Genomic DNA, 8,200 nt, shown 5'->3' with positions numbered 1-8,200 from the left:
CATATTTTTCAAAATCTTTTGACAGTCTTGGAATTAATCCTATACTACTCATGATTTCCACATATATACTATTTATATGACACAAACAAGCATAACAAAAATTAATAGAAGAAATCATATAAACTAAACTGGTAGATGCTTTATTATTCTCATTTAATTTAAATATTACATCACAAGCATAACCATTGCCCACAAATAATCCATTTTTAGTGATTACATAATTATCAGATTCCATAGTCTGCTTGAAGCCAGCCTTGTTAAGCAAAAAGCTTAACATCAAATTCTTCCTCATGAATGGAGTGTAAAGTACATCTTTCAATATTAGCACATGTTCAGAAGTGAATTTCAAATCAAACTCACCACTCCCAAGAACCTTGGTTTTGCTAGAGTCACCAAGCATAATTGTTTTTTCTTCTTCNGTATGAGGTCCGTTGTTTTGGACCATTTGAATTTGTCTAAGTACATTTAACTTGTCCATGTTTTTTAGGCAAGTTCTGATACAATTTCCTTTTTAGGCTTACTTTATAAGGGTATTTGAATGATGGTCGTTTACCCTTTTTTAGACTTTTATGAATGAATATTTATTTCCATCTTCATTCTTTGTTCTTTGTTAAACATGCTATAGTTTGTTCATGGATGAGTTTTCTTTTGTTTACATCATCCATGTTATATCTAATGGTTTAAGTTTGATCCATCTTCTTTTCCAAGTGTGGTACCCTATGTGAAACGGTACCCCTTGAGTGATTCTCACGCTCAATATCTTCTCCTCTAACTTCTTGACTCTGGGCTTGCCCTTCCACACACCTTTCATGACGTTGCCTTCTATGATTGATCTCTCGAGTCAACTCCTAATTCTGACGGGTTAGCTCTGCCATAGCAGCTGTCATGGACTGCATTTGTTGGATGGAAGGCAATTGCATAACAGGTGCTGACTGGTGAGCGCAATTGGGGTGACTAGAAGCATTTCCACTCTCCTGGTGGCCTGGAATAGTGGTTATTGACCTTGTCCAGACCATACAACCTTTTGTCAAAGAAAGATAAATTGCAAAAAACAAATTTAATCTTTCCCATAGACGGCGCCAACTGATGATGCACAGAAAATTAGTGGGCTAAATGCTTCAAGTTTCAATAGACTTATGGTGGCTTGGAAGGCCTGAAAAGAAAGAAAGAACTATCAAAGGTGACTGGTGTGACTCGGCCAAGGACCCTCCGACGGTTAAGTCAATTTTCTTTCTAGGACACCAGGAAGGAAAATAGCAAATGGTTAGAACTTACCTTGTGTGAATGGAATTTTCTCCTTTTATAGAGAGTTAGATGTGGGTCTACTTGTTTGGATCCATTACCATCATGGGTAATGTTGGCAGTTAACAAAGAAAATGGGTTACATCAGGCATTGTAAATGGAATTCCTTCCACGTGTCATGCAACGTGTCATATTTTGTTTATGTGAATTTTGTGGAAATTTTTTCTGTGAAATTCACCAAGTGTTATTCACTTGTCTATGACCATGTCATCCATAAAGACACTCGTCCACGGAGAATTATCTTCATAGCCTAACCTGGTTTCCTTAGGACGATTTTTCTTATGTGTTCTTGTTCCTAGACAAGACAAAGTAGTTTCTCCTGTGATGTGGACGACAACTCAAGGATGAACTATACTTAGCACTCATCCCCATCAACAAGCATGGAAGATATAAGAAGAAGATGTAATTGAATGGTTGTTTTATTAAAATTCATCTCCAATAAAAAGATATTGATTAAGATTATAGCCTAAAACTATAACCAATTTTGTAACTGAACTTTGTTCAAATTTATATTAAAAAACTTGGAAATAATGATCCCACTAAAGAATATTATAGTTGGAATGCTTAGTTGTCTTTCTTTTGATGCAAAAAGATTGCTCAACCCTTGAAATGGGGGCCTGAGTGGAGGGGTATTTAATATTAGATAAAGTTTAGTTACAAGCTTAGTGGTAGCAACTGACTATAACTTTCACTAAAAAAATTATTAAAACTATATATTTTAAAAAATTTAACCATCGAATTGCATGTTCTTTATATACTTAACATGTATATCAAATTTCATGCTAATTGTATATTATTTATTATTCAATTCATAAATTTATTTTTTATACATAATTTTAGATCAACTACAAAATTTTGAAATTTAAACATTTAAATTTTAGACTACAAAATTTGAAATTTGAACATTTAATTGATGACATAGCTATAGATCTTTTAAAAATTTTGCAAGCATGAAGGATATAAGAAGAAATATAATCTAATGTTGGATTTGTTAAAATTCACATCTAATAATAAAAAATATTGAGTGGAGTTGTAGCCAAATTTTATCCTTTAATATTTATAGAGGGGTTTGGAACTTGGAACTCTTTAATTCTATTAGGAACTCATGGGTAAAACTTACTCTTGAAAACCAACTTGCAAGGGAAAGGTATCCAAGAGCTTATATACACATGTTTAAGTTTACATTTAAGTAATGTGGAACACTAGGATCATAACAAATTCTCCATATAAATATTTAATATTTATAAAGGGGTTGGGAACGTGGAACTCCTTAATTCCCCCTATTAATGGGGTGTTTGGTGAAGGATTTTGTCCAATCATGCTTCCTTTTGTCAGAGTCAAGGAATGAATTAGGTTAGGATTTGATTCTACTATCCCTATTGTGGATTCCCTCAATATAATGGGTTACCATAAGGTTGCATGGATCTCAGTAACAAGTTGGCAATTTGTAGATTTGATGTATGAATTATGATTCCATTTGGGAAAAAAAAAATAGTGAAGCAAAAGATACATGAAAGTTTAGTGTCATCCAAAAAGAAACATGAGCATGACTATCACGAACCAAATCCATGGAACATGGATTTAGATTAATGACTAACCTACTGAACTTATATAACTCAATGAACACAATTAGTTTAAATATAATTCAAAACTCCAAATAAACAATGCTATTGATAAATCTCTTACAATAACTAAAATCCACAAATTTAGAATAATCTCCAAAATGCTGTGAAATCTAAAGCGGAATACAAAAAAATAACTATTAATCTTTAAGACTTCAAGTATTATTGACTTCGCCTAAAACTCTCACGCTCTACCCTGCACCTTACGAAGCGATCCAAAGGTTCTGTTCCCCAACTAAACTTTAATCTGAAAAAAATGTAATTGATGGGGTGAGCCACACATCTAGTAAGTAATTATACAGAATACACAACGAAATAGAGTCAAGCAAAGCACGAGTATTTTGAATTTTCACAAACTCATTCAATGATATCAAAAAAATAATTATTCCAAAACATATAACGAATCACTTAGTACATATGAAATCACTTCTTAAAATCCTTAGAAAACACATACAAATAATTGATCAGAGCACAGTCACATATACACATCACATATTCTCACATACAATCCTGTGAGCGGATACCAACATCTAACCCCTGTTGGTGAGAGATCAACACATATTCTCACATACAATCCTATGAGCGGATTTACACAGTTATCTGATCAATTCTAAAAACATTCATTTTGAGTCACATATCACAAAACAAAATATATACAAAATAGAATAATTTTCTCAATAATAACCATTATTCCAAATATAAAGGCATAGCAAATATCACAATATCGAATTGAATATAAATCAAAGGATGCTTGACTCTCTTGGGGAACGAATAGAAACTGAGGAGTTTATATAAATATAATACAATTCTTGAGTAAATCTGAAAATTTAATTTGCTAAAAGAAACATTTTAAATACCATTTGGAGAATAGGAATATGATTGAAATCACTTGGTCTTAACAAATTTAAAGATCAAGAATCTTTTTAGAAAACTTACTTTGAAACTCAATTATTTCCGGAAAATAGTTTGGTTTAGAAGTCATCTTTTAAATGGGATTTAGGTGTTCAAAACTTTATTTAAAATCCAAAGTTTCTCTTTAAAACACTATTTGAAAGTCTAAATTTCTCTTTCAATAATATAAAAATGCTTTTTGATAAACTTTTAAAACGTAAGCTTAAAAATATAACTTTTGAAAACCTTTAATTTCTAAAAACCTAAGGACAAAACTTGTGCATATTATGCATAATTACTTACCTCTCTTGCTAATATATCCGAACACAGCCGAGCACTTTTAGTCTTCCGTAAGCTCTAAACAAAAAATTACTTTAATCAATAAGCATGAAATTTCATGATCATAAACTACTTCCTAAAACACTATAATCCTCCACAACCTTCTCTTTATTTTCCTAGAGTCATAATATAGGCAGAACTAGTTCCCATACGTAAAAACATCAAATCCGAATATGCCTATTAGCTATTCTAAAGCAATCGACCAATATAACAAATATCAAATAAAACCAACTACAAGACTTCATGTTATTACTGAACGCCACCTTCTCTTTAGGGTCAAACCTAAACTAATAATATAATCAAAGAAAACATGGCAAATCTAATAAGACCTAATATATATAAGTCTAATAGAAGACTTGATATATACAAATCTAGGGACCCACAGAGAACAAAGTGAGAACCGTACCCCCAACAAGCTGATTCCCAACTTTAATATATAACCTCAATGATTTTAACAGCATAATCTCAATGGAACGGTGGCAGCATCATTGACTCATTATATATATAATTTATATGTACAAAACCGAAGAAGACTTAAGCCAAAATCACGGATTCTTGAAATTCCGTGGCTCAATCAAGGATTTAAGGACTAACACAAAAGTGTAAACTAAAATCTAGGAAAAGATATCTCTTTGAAGCAAATCTACATATCACTAATGTTTTTAAGATAAAATTTTAATCCTTAATTCTTTGTTTCTAATAGATGAAAAATCATACCTGGAACTATCGGTTGTCTCTTCAATTAACTCCAAGAAAAAAATACCTCCTAGCCTCTTTGATAAAACCCTTCCTATGAAAACCTTGATTATCTCTTCCTCTACCCTGTAGTTTGTATTAGAGATATGGGCTTAGTGGGTTCGCAGGTTGCAGTTACTAATAAAAATAATGCCTATGGCCCATCAATTAAATTTAAAAGAAAATTTTATAATAACCTTAAATAAAAGTAGGTGGGGTATTACAATTGTTGGAAATTTAGACCCCTTAACACACAACCAGATTGAGTAGCCTAGTTAATTAGCCAAGTTGTTACTTAGTCAAATTAAGCAATTCTAGGTTAAAATAATCAAACAATCATATCAAGAAAATAAAGAAGCGGAATAATAAATAACACAAGATATGATCACCAAGGAAAACCAAACCAGTAAAAAACCTGGGGAGGATTTTACCCACCGATCCTCAAGGCAAAACTGAATTCACTATGAAAGAATTGAAGTTCATACAAAAGGACTTACAAGCTCCCCGCTTGACTTCCTAATGCTACCTACTAGTAGAACTTACTGACACGACCCCGTGCAAGCTCTGAATCCACGGACTCCTTCTTTCTTGAATTCTTCAATCAGCTACAAGCACCCACGCTTGATATTCTTTAAGCTTCAATGGTAGCAACCAAGTTGATCATCAAGATGTTGAAGTAATCTCAATCTTGAAAACCCTAAGCTTTGTGTAAAGGAAAGCTTCTCTAGATCTCACAAGAGATTTACACAAAACAGCAATGTATGAGCAACAATACAACTGGAGCAACTCTAAAAACGTGGCTAGGGTTTTGCCTTATATACCTAGGGCAAAAACATAAAACCCTAAACGTTTAATGAGTTAGGGCTGAGTTCGAAAACTACAGAAAACGCAATCTGGTCGACTTTCGATCGATCGAATCTATTCTTCGATCGATCGAGCCAGACCAAAATGCCCCAATGTATCTACAGTCTCTTGATTCCAATTTTACAATAATTAATCAACTTTGAGCACACTTTAACAAGACTAAACATATTGTTTTGATCATGGTTTGCCAATATTACAAATTAGAGTTCTAAATACATAAATTCTTAAACCTTTAGAACCTAACAAACTCCCCCTTTGGCAATCCGTGACAAAACCCTAATTAAAAGTTCAAAGTTTACAAGTAAAAAGCCCTTTACAAAAATAATGCTCATAAACTCAAATTCAACCCTAACTACTATCCATCGGTTGCAAGTGTAGACAGCAGCTTAGTTGAATCAACCTGTATATTCCTAAAATACTCAACAAACGCATAAACGCATGTGTGACAGAAAAGAGTAAAACAACAGGTATAACATTCTTGTAAGATTCACACAACACAAAATAAAGACATATATGAATGAGCAACTCATCAATATAAATCAATAAGTAGTGAATCACAAAGTAACAAGAATCAATGAATATAACATGTATATCAATCAATGTTACTCCCCCTAACATGAATATCCCCAAAAATGATATACAAAGTGAAGCACCTAGATACAATCTAAAAACTCCACAAGCTCCTCAAAAAACAAAAAATCTCCCCCTAACTACAAAAACTCCTCTACAAGTCAAAAACTCCATTCCCCCTTTTTGTGACGGAATGCCAAAGGGCAATCACAAGTCGCCATCAAAAGGAGGTGGTGAGGATGAATGAAGATGCGCAAAGTCGGCTCGCAAAGCACGAATCTCATCTAGCAAGTCCACCAAAATATGACCATGAGCTGCCTGAACTGTCACGCCCCAAACCCGATATCCGGATTTGTGACCATGATAGGCATGCTAATATCAAGTTTAAACCTGATATTAACAAGAACCAACTTAACTTTTAACAAAAGCTTTTAGAAAAACTTTTACAAGGGCTTCCCTCTTTCATATCATCTTTGTTTCTTCACTTAAATGGTATACTTTTTCACTTGACATTCAGAGCATCTATACTGAACTTAAAGAATAACATAATCCACCAGGTTTTTCAAATTTCATACTTTCACATAATACATCTCTTAATGCTTTAAGGTATACACTTTCATTAGATCCTAAATTACACAATGCTATAAAACTAACATCAAATTCCTAATTTAGGATCTATACATATAAAACTAAAACCAGCTCCTTCCAAAACTCGACTAAGGCTCCCTCTGCTCCAAAATAAAACCTACTAACTGAAAGAGTGGAAGGGGTGAGCTACACAGCTCAGTAAAGGTAAGATATATGAGAATTCAATAAGTATGCATGTAAATTAAATCATTTCATTCTAGGAGTATTCGAATAGGAGAACATCTTTTCATGCATAGTATCTTATACAATGTATAATAATAACTTATATGCTCTTCGTAGGAAAATAATTGTTCTCCCTTTTATTATCAGAATAATATTATCAAAGCATTTCGAATTGAATTTCTTTCATTTCTTACAAAGTTACCATATATATATTTTCATTACAAAATGATCATTTTAACTTAAAATCAGATAATCAGTAACTTTGTCTTAAAATAGAAGCATTTTAAAGAATAATAAAACTTTCCTTCATAAACTTCTTCTTGTAAAATATTATAACTTTCATAATCATAAAACTTAACGTTTCATAAAAAAAACAAATATCTGATAACTTCTTAACATAAACTTGTACTTTCTTCAGAAACTTTATCTTTATAGCATAACAGAACTTCAGAAACTTTTATCTTTAATGAATAGCTTTCTTTTCATCAGAAACTTCTTATTTTCACGAGAGCTTTTACTTTTCACAACGCATTTAAACAAAATACTTCTCTCATGATTAATAACATAACATAGCTGTTCATAAATAACTTGTTGGTTAGTCCATATCTGATAAGTCTGTACTTATTTGGGAGGCTTCTAGCACCACGGTGCTAGGCATCCAGCATTCCCCACAATGCCAGGTATTCCCGAGATCACATCATAATACATATCTTCCAACCATGGGGGTAGGTTGGCTTCCCCCACAAGTTGGCCGTAACCAACAAGGGGCGGGTACAGCAGAGCCAGTCCCACTTAATGGCCAATCATATAACATTTTCCATGGAAAGTCAGTAATTAACCCCTACTGACAGAGTTCAGATTACCAGAGAACATAACCCGAAAACATTTCATACTTTACATCATACTGACATTTCTTATTTTGCATAATATTTCATTATAATAGCATTTCCATTCTTTTCTTTAAACATCATGTTCGTGGAATTAGTAATAGTATTAATATGCTTAAATCATATACATAGGGTTTCGAAAGCTCACGAACATATCTTTGTCTGATAATGCTTACATGC

General features: G+C 32.7%; 1 long non-coding RNA gene across 2 annotated transcripts; it reads right to left on the bottom strand.

The window, feature by feature from the left end:
• Nucleotides 1-2,922: 2,922 nt before the first annotated feature.
• On the bottom strand, nt 2,923-8,194 carry LOC136070353 (uncharacterized). 2 transcript variants are annotated; one of them, XR_010631622.1, is made up of 4 exons: nt 5,433-8,194; nt 4,872-4,976; nt 4,119-4,172; nt 2,923-3,171 (listed from the first exon to the last, which is right to left on the bottom strand). It is a non-coding gene; the product is annotated as an uncharacterized LOC136070353 (long non-coding RNA). The 2 variants fall into 2 exon arrangements; XR_010631621.1 differs by having other exon boundaries at nt 4,872-8,194.
• Between the last annotated feature and the right edge of the window lie 6 nt (nt 8,195-8,200).

Source organism: Quercus suber, unplaced genomic scaffold (genome assembly GCF_002906115.3).
Source record: "Quercus suber isolate HL8 unplaced genomic scaffold, Cork oak 2.0 scaffold_227, whole genome shotgun sequence".
NCBI classification, from domain to species: Eukaryota; Viridiplantae; Streptophyta; class Magnoliopsida; order Fagales; family Fagaceae; genus Quercus; species Quercus suber.
The sequence above is the reverse complement of the archived record's forward strand: the minus strand, read 5'-3'. Positions and strand labels throughout refer to the sequence as shown.